This window comes from Macaca thibetana, chromosome 2 (genome assembly GCF_024542745.1).
Source record: "Macaca thibetana thibetana isolate TM-01 chromosome 2, ASM2454274v1, whole genome shotgun sequence".
NCBI lineage: Eukaryota > Metazoa > Chordata > Mammalia > Primates > Cercopithecidae > Macaca > Macaca thibetana.
Genome location: NC_065579.1, coordinates 15159102 through 15172829, shown reverse-complemented (window position 1 = coordinate 15172829; position 13728 = coordinate 15159102). Strand labels below are relative to the sequence as shown.

The window sequence follows — 13728 nt, the reverse complement described above, 5'->3', positions numbered from 1 at the left end:
ACATGCCTGTAATCCCCGGTACTCGGGAAGCTGAGGCAGAGAATCGCTTGAACCTGGGGGGCAGAGGCTGCAGTGAGCTGAGATTGTGCCACTGCACTTCAGCCTGGGACACAGAGCGAGACTTCATCTCAAAAAAAAAAAAAAAAAAAAAAGGATATTTTGCCTGATGCTAACAAAGTTACATCAGTTTGTTTTTTGGTTTGAATTTGCATGGTATACTTGTTTCCATCTTTTTACTTTCAACCTCTTGGTATTCATATGCTTTCAACTTGATTTCTAGTAGACAACGCATAGTTTATTAAGGACACAATCTGACAATCTTGGTCTTTTCACTGTTGCATACACCCTATTTTATATTAATGCAACTTCTGATAGTCCTGTATAAATCTTATTTCCTTCGGGTGCGGTGGCTCATGCCTGTAATCCCAGCACTTTGGGAGGTCGAGGCAGGTGGATCAACTGAGGTCGGGAGTTTGAGACCAGCCTGACCAACATGGAGAAACCCCATCTCTACTAAAAATACAAAATTAGCCAGGCATGGTGGTGCATGCCTGTAATGACAGCTCCTTGGGAGGCTGAGGCAGGAGAATCACTTGAACCCGGGAGGTGAAGGTTGCAGTAAGCTGAGAGGGCACCATTGCACTCCAGCCTGGGCAACAAGAGTGAAACTCAGTCTCAAAACAAAAAAAATCTTGTTTCATAGATTATATTTGTACCACCTGTTACAGGTTTCTTTTTCTCTCATTCTTTGCCTTTTTGGGGGAGTATATTTAATTTTCAAAGTTTAAAATTAACCAATTACCTTTGCCCTTATTACAGACATTAAAAAAAAAAAAAAAAACCCAAAGACAAACAACAAAAGTAGAAGTTTTAACTCTACTTCTATTGTTCCTGTCTTATAATTCTTGTTTTCACGAGTTGTAATTTACACAATTACAATGGTATATTGTAATTCAATCTTATGAGGTCCACTAACCATTATTATTGTATGTCATGAATTTAATATTTATTTACATTTATACACAGGTTTACCACTCTATTTGCTTTTCAGTCTTTTTTACATCCTAGAACTTTCTAGAATCATCTTCCTTCTGACTGAGGTACATACTTTAGTATACCCTTCAATGAGAGTCTCTGTTTATGTTTATCATAAAATGTCATCATTTTGCCAACATTCTTGAGGGAGAATTTCATTGGATATAGAATTCTAGGTCCGCATTTGTTTCCTTTCAGTATATTGAATATATCATTGTATTATCTTTGGTTTTCTGCTTTTACTTTTGAGAAATCCTCTTTGAGTCTACTGCCACTCCCTTGAAGTGGCAGTAGACTATCCTCTGGCTGCTTTTAAGATGCTTCTATTTGTTGTTGGTGCTCTTCAATTTTACTTTGACACGTCTAGGTGTGAACTTCAATTTAAATGTTTGGTATTTGTTGGGCTTCTTGAATCTAGGGACTGGTGTCTTAAACACTGATTCTAGAAAATCCTCATCTATTATTTCTTCAAATACTACCTCTACTTCATCTTATCTTCTACTTCTGGAATTCGGATTAAGCACATGTTTAATCATTTCACTTTATCCTCCGTGTCTCTAAACGTTTCTCTCATGTTTTCCTTTTTGTTTGCTTTCCATGCTACATTCTGCATCATTTCTTCTGATCTACATTCCACTTACTGATTCTCTCTTCTACTGTGTCTAACCAGTTCCCAAACCCATATGTTGTGTTTTAAAATTTGGTTATTTTATTTTGCAGTTCCAAAAGTGCTATTTTGTTCTTTTGCAAATCTATGATGCTTCCTTGTAGTTTTCTCTTCCTGTAAATATTTGCAAGGTTGTTTTATTTAAGTATTGTAGGAATGTTTATTTTAAAATATGTCTCATAATTTCAATATCTGAAGCCTATGTGGATTTGTTTCTGTGGTCCTTATGTTGCTTTGTTCCATTGTGCCTTTGATTATATTTGGCTGGGGCTACTCTTTGACCTTGAAAATAATAATAATTATTATTATTATTGTTTTTGAGATAAGGTCTCACTCTGTTGCCCAGCCTGGAATGCAATGGTGCAATCGTGGCTCACTATAACTTTGATCCCCTGAGTTCAAGTAATCCTCCCACCTCAGCCCCCTGAGTAGCTGGGACTATAGATGTACCACCACCAAGTCCAGCTAACTAAAAAAATTTTTTTTGTAGAGACAGGGTCTCCCTATGTTGCCCAGGCTGGTCTTGAACTCCATGGCTGAAGTAATCTTCCCACCTCAGCCTCCCGAAGTGCTGGGATTACAGGCCTGAGCTGCCACTCCTAGCCTGACCTTGAATATTGTTTGAGAGGATTTCCCAAGTTTAGGATAAATATACCCTTATTCCAAGATGATTTTGAGTTTGCTTCTGTCAGACACGTAGAAGCAATATTAGTTCTGTATAATGCTCTAATTAATCACCTTAAGTTTATTGGACTAATCCTGTGACACAAATTTAGAACATAAATCCACACTAAGGCTGGCCTGTGCTTACAACCAATCAGAGATGGGTTGTTAGTTATTCCTGCCTTGCTCAGCATCAAGGTACTTGTCCCTACATCCCCCTGAGAATTCAGAGGGGTTCCTCTGAGGGGAATTCAAGGGCGTTGCTCAGGGGAGAATTCAAGGGGTTTGCTTTCCATCTGTTATACTCCTACCCTGACAAGTGCATCCCCCAGCTAGAGCCACTCAGCTTAATGTGGGTCAGTTTCCTATTAGACTTCTCAACTTTGGTAAACCCTTCCAAACAGAGTTTTTAGTTTCATACTTACTTTACTTTGGATAATAAAATGTAAACATGGCTGGGTGTGGTGGGTCATGCCTATAATACCAGCACTTCGTGAGGCTGAGGCAGGAGGATCACCAGAACCCAGAAATTTGAGACTAGCCTGGGCAACATAGTGAGACCAAGTTTCTATTAAAAAATTTAAAAATTAGCCTGGTGTTGCCGGGTGCGGTGGCTCACGCCTGTAATCCCAGCACTTTGGGAGGGGAGGCCGAGGCAGGTGGATCACGAGGTCAGGAGTTTGAGACCATCCTGGCTAACATGGTGAAACCTCGTCTCTACTAAAAATACAAAAATTAGCTGAGCATGGTGGCACGTGCCTGTAGTCCCAGCTACACAGGAGGCTGACGCAGGAGAATCACTTGAACCCAGGAGGCAGAGGTTGTGGTGAGCCGAGATCACGCTACTGTACTCCAGCCTGGGTGACAGAGTGAGACTCCATCTCAAAAAAAAAAAAAAAAAAAAAAAAAAAAAAAATTAGCCTGGTGTAGTGGCCTGCATCTGTGGTCCCAGCTATTTGGGAGGCTGAGGCAGGAGAACTGCTGGAGCCCAGGAGGTTGAGGCTGCAGTGAGCTGTGTTCATGCCACTGCACTCCAGCTTGGGTAACAGGGTGAAACTCTGTCTCAAAAAAAAAAAAAAAAAAAAAAGCAAAAGTGTCTCTGGGCCGGGCGCAGTGGCTCAAGCCTGTAATCCCAGCACTTTGGGAGGCCAAGACGGGCGGATCACGAGGTCAGGCGATTGAGACCATCCTGGCTAACACGGTGAAACCCTGTCTCTACTAAAAAAATACAAAAAACTAGCCGGGTGAGGTGGCGGGCGCCTGTAGTCCCAGCTACTCGGGAGGCTGAGGCAGGAGAATGGCGTGAACCCGGGAGGCGGAGCTTGCAGTGAGCTAAGATCCGGCCACTGCACTCCAGCCTGGGCGACAGAGCGAGACTCTGCCTCAAAAAAAAAAAAAAAAAAAAAAGTGTCTCTGAATGATTTATTTATCTCTCTCTTACTATTCCATCAGCTTTTTAATAACATACAATGGAGGATTTGTCATTTTTTTTGTGGTTGTATAAATTTTCTTCACATATTTTGTTTTATGCATCTGCATGTTTGGAAGTGATGTATCTTTATATTTTTTTTTTTTTTTTTTTTTTTTTTTTTTTGAGATGGAGTCTCCCTCTGTCGCCCAGGCTGGAGTGTAGTGGTGCAATGTCAACTCAGTGCAACCTCTGTCTCCCGGGTTCAAGTGATTCTTCTGCCTCTGCCTCCCAAGTAGCTGGGATTACAGGTGTCTGTCACCACTCCTGGCTAATTTTTTGGATTTTTAGTACAGACAGGGTGTCACCATGTGGGTCAGGCTGGTCTCAAACTCCTGACCTCAAGTGATCTGCCTGCTTTGGCCTCCCAAAAGGCTAGGATTAAGGTGTGAGCCACCATGCCTGGCCTATATTTTTAATTTTATGATGTACTTTTATATATATTTTATTTTATGCATATGCGTGTTTAGTATTGATGTGTCTTCTTGATAAATTGGAATTATATCACTTTTGTGATAACTCTCTCTATGTATATTTTTTGAGATGGAGTCTCACTCTGTTACCCAGATTTCAGTGCAGTGGCATGGTATCAGCTCACTGCAACCTCCATCTCCCGGGTTCAAGAGATTGTCATACCTCAGCCTCCCAAGTAGCTGGGACTATAGACATGCACCATCATGTCTGGCTAATTTTTATATTTTTTATTAGAGACAGGGCTTCCCCATGTTGGCCAGGCTGGTCTTGAACTCCTGACCTCAGGTGATCCAGCTGCCTTTTCCTCCTGAAGTGCTGGGATTACAGGTGTGAGCCACCGCATCTGGACAACTCTCTATTTTTAATGATGCTTTAAAAATTAAAATGTGTTTGTTTTTCTGTTATCACTTGCAAGTGGAGCTTTAAGTCAGTGTGTTAAGTCATGTTCCCTTAAAGTCAGCTTTAAGTCATGTTCCCTTTTGCCTGCTTTGGCAATTATGGAAGCAGTGCTTGAGGCGGTAGCTGCTCTGTCAGCTGCCCCTACTCATCGTTCAGGTCTCAGTTTGGAGACCTGTAGCAGATGCTGCTGATGCCCGTCCAAATTTCCTTTATGGACTGGGTCCCAGAATCAAAACACTGGGCAATAGAGAGCCCAACTGATTGGCAAAGGACATGTAGTAAGGATAAGAAATAAATCTTTTTGTTTTAAGCTACTAAGATTTGGGTGCTGCTTGTTATGTAACATAACTTAGCCTATATTGACTAATACAGAAATATTGGGCAAATACTTCAAAAATATTTTCCTTCTTACACAATCATACAAGACCCTGCACATCAAGCTCCCTGATATTATTACAGCCCCATGTGTTCTCAACACTGCCCGTCCCCATCACCTATGTTGCTGTGAATGGTCTTGCTCTCTCTTAGTTCTGGCCATCTGCATAGACTGTTTCTCTCTTTTTTTGAGATGGAGTCTCGCTGTGTCTCCCAGGCTGGAGCGCAGTGGCATGATCTCGGCTCACTGTAACCTCTGCCTCCCGGGTTCAAGTGACACTCCTGTGCCAGCCTCCCAAGTAGCGGGGATTACAGGTGTGTGCCACCATATCCAGCTAATTTTTGTATTTTTCGTAGAGGTGGGGTTTCACCATGTTGGTCAGGCTGGTCACGAACTCCTGACCTCAGATGATCTGCTCGCCTCAGCCTCCCAAACTGCTGGGATTACAGTCATGAACCGCCGCTGTAATAGACTGTTTCTTTTTTTTTTTTTTTTTTTTTTTTTTGAGATGGAGTCTCGCTCTGCCGCCCAGGCTGGAGTGCAGTGGCCGGATCTCAGCTCACTGCAAGCTCCGCCTCCCGGGTTTTTACGCCATTCTCCTGCCTCAGCCTCCCGAGTAGCTGGGACTACAGGCGCCCGCCACCTCGCCCGGCTAGTTTTTTGTATTTTTTAGTAGAGACGGGGTTTCACCGTGTTAGCCAGGATGGTCTCGATCTCCTGACCTCGTGATCCGCCCGTCTCGGCCTCCCAAAGTGCTGGGATTACAGGCTTGAGCCACCGCGCCCGGCCTAGACTGTTTCTTTAACCTAGAATTCTCTTCCCCTGCTGGTCACCTGACCAACTATTGCTCATCACTCAAGTCAGCTTGGAGGCCAATCCGATAGATAGCAGATGCTGATCATGCTCACCCAACTCCCCTTTGTGGACCGGCGTACTCAGTCCCCAGCTACTGTGAGCGTTGGCTGCTAACAGCTCACAGATGCCCTCTTCTCTTTTTTTTTTTTTTTTTTTTTTTGAGACAGAGTCTTGCTCTGTCACCCAGGCTGGAGTGCAGTGGCCGGATCTCAGCTCACTGCAAGCTCCGCCTCCCGGGTTTTAGACCATTCTCCTGCCTCAGCCTCCCGAGTAGCTGGGACTACAGGCGCCCGCCACCTCGCCCGGCTAGTTTTTTGTATTTTTTAGTAGAGACAGGGTTTCACCGTGTTCGCCAGGATGGTCTCGATCTCCTGACCTCGTGATCCGCCCGTCTCGGCCTCCCAAAGTGCTGGGATTACAGGCTTGAGCCACCGCGCCCGGCCTCTTCTCTTTTTTTATGGCCAACTCCCTACTACCTTCCCACAGTACAACTAGTCCTCCCCTCCCATCAGTGGCAGCCTGCAGCCAGTGGCTGGCTGACATGGATGGAAGGTTAAAAGACTGGCCCCCTTGACTCAGGGTGCATCCAACTTTGTGGTGAAATTAATATGTGTGAGTTTCTCTGGAACCAGCAGCCTGATCTGACCTAGCCTAGATACATGAGGGAGCCAAGCCAACCTCAGTGGAGCCTGTTCCAGACCAGAAGAACCACACAGCACAGTCATGAACTAAACAGTTGGTTTAAGCTGAAAGTAGTCTCCTTGCTTACCTTTATTCTCTTGCCCTGCACCCTTCCCTCACTCCCTTTCTCCTTAGAGCATCCCCTCCATAAACCACGTGCACAAAAAGCCCTGTCTTTGGCTCTGCAGTAAGACAGAATGCCTGGCTGCCCAGGCCTGGATTGTGAACCCCCCTTGTGCTGCTCTACCACTCTGTACTGTCTCTCACTATGGTGCCCATGAGACTGCACTGACTGTCTATTTACTTATCTCTCCTACTAACTAAACCTTTTCAAGGCATGGGTCATGTTTTTATTATTATTGCTATTGGTAGTATGTCAATACTCTTTTAAAAAGAGACTGAGCGATAGGGTGATTAAGTGGTTATCATTTTAATCTCAATGCTTAGCATGTATTAGGTACACCCTAATAGTTGAATGAATTAATGAATGAATCAAAGTTGTCCTGGATTTAACAAAGAGATGCAGGCTACAGGCATTTTTGTAGAGAATATTGGAGCTTAATAACATTTCCATAAAGAATGGATCTTAGAGGCTGGGCATGGTGGCTCGCGCCTGTAATCCCAGGACTTTGGGAGGCTGAGGCAGGCAAATCGTTTGAGGTTAGGAGTTCAAGACCACCTGACTGACATGGTGAAACCCCATCTTACTAAAAAATACAACACAATTAGCTGGGTGTGGTGGAGCATGCCTGTAGTCCCAGCTACTTGAGAGGCTGAGGCAGGAGAATCACTTGAACCCAGGAGGTGGAGGTTGCAGTGAGCCAAGATCACCTCATTGCACTACAGCCTGGGTGACAGAGCAAGACTCCATCTCCAAAAAAAAAAAAGAATGGATCTTAGAGACTTTTAAGGTGCAAAGACCAAGGACTTAAGTGATAGGCTCACTGAAATGAAGAAGGGGAAATTTCAGTGTACAAGAACATGGGGTGGGTGGGGACAGGCGTGGTGGTTCACGCCTGTAATCCCAGCACTTTGGGAGGCCAAGGTGGGCGGATCACGAGGTCAGGAGATGGAGACCATCCTGGCTAACACGGTGAAACCCCGTCTCTACTAAAAATACAAAAAATTAGCCGGTTCTGGTGGCGGGCGTCTGTAGTCCCAGCTCCTCGGGAGGCTGAGGCAGGAGAATGGCGTGAACCGGGAGGCGGAACTTGCAGTGAGCCGAGATCGCGCCACTGCACTCCAGCTTGGGCGACAGAGTGAGACTCCATCTCAAAAAAAAAAAAAAAAAAAAAAAGAACATGGGAGCAGCAAATGGCAAAATTTGGTCACTAAGAGAAAGAGAAACAGTTGGGACCAATGTATTGTTGAAGTGTCCTGCTCAGTGAGGAGGAACTGAAAGTTCAGTTCACATCTGCTGTATGGTATTCACATTCTACATATGTTGTTACTATTCAGATAACATGGGCACTGAGGTTTTATATCAGAGTGAAGAGTTGGCTGCTCTCAAAAGCATTGCTCTATCTGAATTCTTGAGATGGGTGGCTTCTTCCTAGCTATTAAGAGGCAAAATTCTGGTGCCCAGAGTGGAAAGAAAACCAGACAGTTATCTCAGTCTCTTTTCTCTATCCTACACTTCTGTCTCCTGAGCAATCAGAATTCTGTCTTTTACCAGGTTGGCTTCGGCAGAGTTTGCAATGAACTGAGATGAATCTGCAGGGACTTCAGGACAGGACTCTGTAATATGTATTTCAATAATACCTTCCTGTTATCAGCCTATCAGGCAATCACAGAAGCTTTTAATAGAAAGCTAGATAAAACTAGTCCTCCACCTAACAACTGTCTCCAATCTAGCTCTTTTTTCTCGTAGATATTTAGTACTGCAAAAATCCCATCTAGTGGAAGGCTTTGGCATGGTAAGGTTGGGTTCCAGGTAATCACAATTTTGGAGTACAAAATCATGAAAGACTTATCAAGATCACTGGGGTGGGGGTGGGGTGCTAGCAGCAGCACAGTGACCTCTGGTCCACTACAAATAAACTCTTTGGTGAGTTTCTTGAGTATCTTACCATATTTGTTCTTTGGACTTTGCAAGTGTTTTGTTGATATCTGCCGATCATGGCAGACAGTGGACAGATGAACCCAGTTGCCCTCCAGGGAAGTTGTGATGTTCTTAGCATCAGAAGGCCTCAGGTTGATGTCAGTCTGTGGTGCTTCTCTCTCTCATGTCTCCTCAGCCCCTGTTTCACGTCAAGGAAGAGCTCCCCTTCAGAGAAAAACCGAGAGTCATCATTTGCCTGCTCAACTATGAATAAAGTTCCGTGTACGTTCTCTCTGCTCACTTCTTTCAGAGGCACTTCTGGCTCACGAAACTCTTCAGCTAAGTTGTTGGGGAATTTGCTGAGTGTCAAAACATGAATTAAACCAGAAGAGATATGATAGTGGGTTTTGTCTGAGAGGGATGCCCAGCCTTGTGAACAAGCCATCTTCCAGGGTGGGGGATTGCTTGCTCCCTGACCTGTGTCCACTGGGGACCCACATATCCTGGGCATTCTGCTCACCAGAGACACACACAAGACTCATGGGTCAATCACCAAAACCTGGGGCCACAGCTTAGACCTGATCTGTCAGGGCTACTAAACCCACCTACTAAAATAGTTAAATGCTGACAACAAGGCTGAAGTATTGTTCTTCTGTGTTGTGAGTTTTCTCAAATACAGTACAAAACTTTCTCCTTGCAGCTCAATCAAGGCAATCTGTATAGTGAGAAGAGAGTGGGATTTGGAGGCAAGAGACTTGGGTCCAAGTTTCAGGCCCCTGATTTTGTGTAAATCACAATTCTTCCGACTTCTTGATTTTCCTAAACTGTAAATTGAGCTGCATGTCACCTGCCCTATTTCTTCAAAAGGTTCTTATAAAGACTGAATGAGATACTGTATGCAAAATAACATATTAAAGCCACTTTATGAATGTTATTATTCTTATTAAGCACCATCGAAGTTGAAGACATGAACCTAGAAACTTCAGAGGACAAAAGATGTGTGAAGATAACCAATTTTTCAGGATACTACAATCTGGTTGGAGATAGCTCTGATCCCTGCATCTGTCCTGCCTCATCTCTGTTCATTCCAACCCCAGCCAGATCGAGGTGCATGTCACGAATTTCTGGAATTCTCCATTGTCTTTCCAGACCCTGGATCTTTGCAGATGCTGCTTCCCTCTGAGAAGCACTTTCTGCTGTACTCACGCCTATCTTTTCTCCTTCTTCTCTTATTCTTCACCTGGCTCAGCTCCAGAAAGCCTGCCGTGACCAGTCTCTGCTCCACATCAAGTCTAAGACTGGATTCAGCATGCTGACAGCCCTCTGATCTCATCCCTGTCATTGTCTACCCCTCACAATACTGCATTGTTCATTAATAGATCTGTGTGCTCCCTGAGGGGCAAGAAATGTGTCCCACACAGGTGGCATGGGGTGTAGAGTAAGTATTGAATGAATGTCTATTGGGTAAATGAAAAAACAAAGACAAAACAAAACCCACCTACTAAAATAGTTAAATGCTGAGGGGCTTATCCATCACACTAGAAGGGATATGACCTGAAACCCTGGGGACTCCTCACTGGGCACTGCTTGGGACACTTTCTGATTTCAAAGGTCCCAGAAAAGAGCACAGATGGTCCACGACAGCCAAAGCACTCTGGTAAAAATATCCTATTGCGGCCGGGTGCGGTGGCTCACATCTGTAATCCCAGCAGTTTGGAAGGCCGAGGTGGGTGGATCATGTCAGGAAATCGAAAACATCTTGGCTAACACAGTGAAACCCTGTCTCTACTAAAAAATACAAAAAAATTAGCCAGGCATGCTGGCGGGCACCTGTAGTCCCAGCTACTCAGGAGGCTGAGGCAGGAGAATGGCATGAACCTGGGAGGCGGAGCTTGCAGTGAGCCAAGATCGTGCCACTGCACTCCAGCCTGGGCAACAGAGTGAGACTCTGTCTCAAAAAAAAAAAAGATCCTATTGTTTAGTAAAAATTAAAGAAAGTTGAAGTACATTGGACAGACTGCACCTCTTGATCAGAAATCAAATCATAAGATTTCACCCAAAGATAAGAAACAAAGAAACCACACTGAGCTTTGTGTGCAGTGCCCAGCATCTCATACCTCCATAGACTCTGACTGTTCGGGAGTTCACACAGTAGATTTCCTGCCAGTGTCAGTTCCCCTCAGTTAATATCTGGTGAGACCACCAGGGGCCTGGCAATTTGCAAAAGAGACAAAGGGATCCAATTCACTAAACACAGGCTAAATGAACCACTTAGCCAATGGCCTCCTGTTCCTTACCAGTGGGGCCTTGGACCTCAATTCATGCTTTCTGGGCTTTCAGACCTTTAGTGAAGTGGACAGAAATACACAAATTGGAGTGTGCAGCAACACAGCACTGGGTGCACATGTGATGATTTCTTAAAAATGGCCACAAATTCTTTTTTTTTTTTTTTTTTTTTTTTGAGACGGAGTCTCGCCCTGTCGCCCAGACTGGAGTGCAGTGGCCGGATCTCAGCTCACTGCAAGCTCCGCCTCCCGGGTTCCCGCCATTCTCCTGCCTCAGCCTCCCGAGTAGCTGGGACTACAGGCGCCCGCCACCTCGCCCGGCTAGCTTTTGTATTTTTTAGTAGAGTCGGGGTTTCACCGTGTTAGCTAGGATGGTCTCGATCTCCTGACCTCGTGATCCGCCTGTCTCGGCCTCCCAAAGTGCTGGGATTACAGGCTTGAGCCACCGCGCCCGGCCAACACAAATTCTTTGTTACTTCTCCCAACAAAGAATAGGGGTCTGTGTTTCCTCCCCTTGAATCTGGGTTATGACTGTTTTGGCCAGTAGAGTACAGCGGACTGATGCTATGTGACTTCTGCCTCTAGGCCTTGAAGGGCCATGAGGCTTCCACCTGCTTCTGTTGCAGTGTTCACTCTTTGGAAGCTCCCTTCTGGAACACGCCATCAGAACCCAGCTACTGTGTTATAAGAAACCTGAGTCACATGGAAAGATCACTTGTAGAGGCTCTGTTGACTGTCCTAAGTGACCTTAAACTTCAAGTCATCCCGGCCCAAACACCAGGCAAGTGAGGGAAGGAACTGCCAGATGGTTCTGGTACCCAGCAGAAGCCCCAGCGTCACAGAAAAGACAAGCCGTCCTTGCTGGGCTATCCAAATTCCTGATCCATAGAATCATGGGCATAACAAGAGTTGTGCTTCTATGCCATTTAAGCAGACTTACTGGTTTATTATGCAGCAACAGACAACAGCACACACTGCAGCACACAATGATGAGAAATGTCCTGTGGGCAAGGAATTCAATATGCTGGCACTGGAAAGTTGCTTACGTTTGGAGAACAAGCCAACAGAATCTTTAGGAAGCGGAGCACCGAAGAAGTCCACACTGGGGACTTTAAGCCCAAACCCTGGATCTCGAGTCTTTTCCGTAGGCTCACGCTGCCCTCCAGCAGTCTCTGGCTAATGCTAGAGAGGCTTGGTGAATCATGCCCCTTCACCTTTTCTACAGCACCTCTTCCTCCCTTTCGGGTCTGGTCTGTGTCATGTTTTATAATAGACTGTCTCCTTCACCTTTGTGTCCTCAGCTAAGCACAGTGGCTGGTCAGGAGGAGACCCAAATTGTCGAACTGAACACAAAGGGATGCAGGGAAAGGATGGAGCATCCTCGGTGTCATTTCTTCCCTCTTGTCCCCCAGATTTCCAGATGATCAGTTACCTGCTTCTGTGGCAGAATATGATAGGAAAGACTCAAACTAGCATTTAGTAAGCAGCCACTACATGGCAAATGCTATATAAGGTACTTTTATGGTGACCTCATTTAATTTTAAAACCCCACAAGGTGGGCGCCACATTTAGGAGAATAAGAAATTTAGACTTACACGATTCCCTTGCCCGAGACCATGCTGATGGAAAGTGATGGAGCAGGAACGTGACCCTGGGTTTCTCACCCCAAAGCCTGTCCTGTTGTATCTTAGGAGACAGTGCTGCTGGTTTGGAGTTTGGAGGAATTAAGCTGGTGGGAGGCCTGCTCACATGTGGGAAAGCCCCTTGCAGTGCAAGTAGAGCAACTGTCTGGTGAGGAATCAGTTCAGAATCTTCACCGGGCATTTGCAGACAACCAGAAAGCTGCTGAGCATCCACTTCTAACAAAGGTCAGGGCCAGTGGGCTGAAGGGCAAGGGACACCTGGGGAAGTATTTGCTCAGTCAGACCAAGAGCAGGGGCTAGGCCAAAACCCAGAAACCACCTGGCCCCACTGTCTGGACATCAGGGCAACTTTCCTTGCAGCCCATGTGCTGATGGTCCACACTGGCTATGTGTGCTACCACAGACCAGTCAGGATCCCTCAGACTGACTCAAACGGTGATTTCAGAAAATGACTTCTTTTTCATAAAGGAGAGAAATAAAGACCACATGAGATCATTTCCTATTTGTGTCATTTGACAGAAGACATATTTCTTGTTGGGGAAACAATGAAAAAAAACCCCACCTCGGATTAGCACTAAACAATTTCATTCTGAATAAACTGGATTTACTGAGAAACAAAGATAAACAGACTGACAATGACAGATAAAGAAAGTAGGTAGTGTAAGGTGGAGAAGGGAAGAGAGAGAGGACAGGAGAGATGATAAGTCTGCAAATTCTAAGTGTAATTCTTCTTTTGTTTGAGACAGGTCTGGCCCTGCCACCCAGGCTGGAACGCAGTGGTGTGATTTCAGCTCACTGCAACCTCTGCCTCCCGGGCTCAAGCGATCCTCCTACCTCAGCCTCTCGAGTAGCTAGGACTACAGGCATGCACCACCACATCCAGCTAAATTTTGTTTTGTTTGTTTGTTTTGAGACGGAGTGTCACTCTTGTCACCCAGGCTGGAGTGCAGTGGCGCAATCTTGGCTCCCTGCAGCCTCTGCCTCCCGCTTTCAGGCGATTCCCCTGCCTCGGCCTCCTGAGTAACTGGGATTACAGGTGCCTGCCACCATGCCCGGCTAAGTTTTGTACTTTTTAGTAGAGATGGGGTTTCACCATGTTGGCCAGGCTGGTCTCGAACTCCTGACCTCAGGCGATCCACCT

At 45.4% G+C, this 13728-nt stretch overlaps 1 long non-coding RNA gene across 1 annotated transcript in view; it reads right to left on the bottom strand.

Annotated features, from left to right (window-relative positions):
• LOC126948076 (uncharacterized) overlaps nt 1–10002 on the bottom strand; it is a 40355-nt gene extending 30353 nt beyond the window's left edge. The window contains exons 1-2 of the long non-coding RNA XR_007723332.1: nt 9866–10002; nt 8688–8884 (exon numbers count right to left, since the gene is read on the bottom strand). This is a non-coding gene — a long non-coding RNA (uncharacterized LOC126948076). The remainder of the gene's footprint in view (nt 1–8687; nt 8885–9865) is intronic.
• Between the last annotated feature and the right edge of the window lie 3726 nt (nt 10003–13728).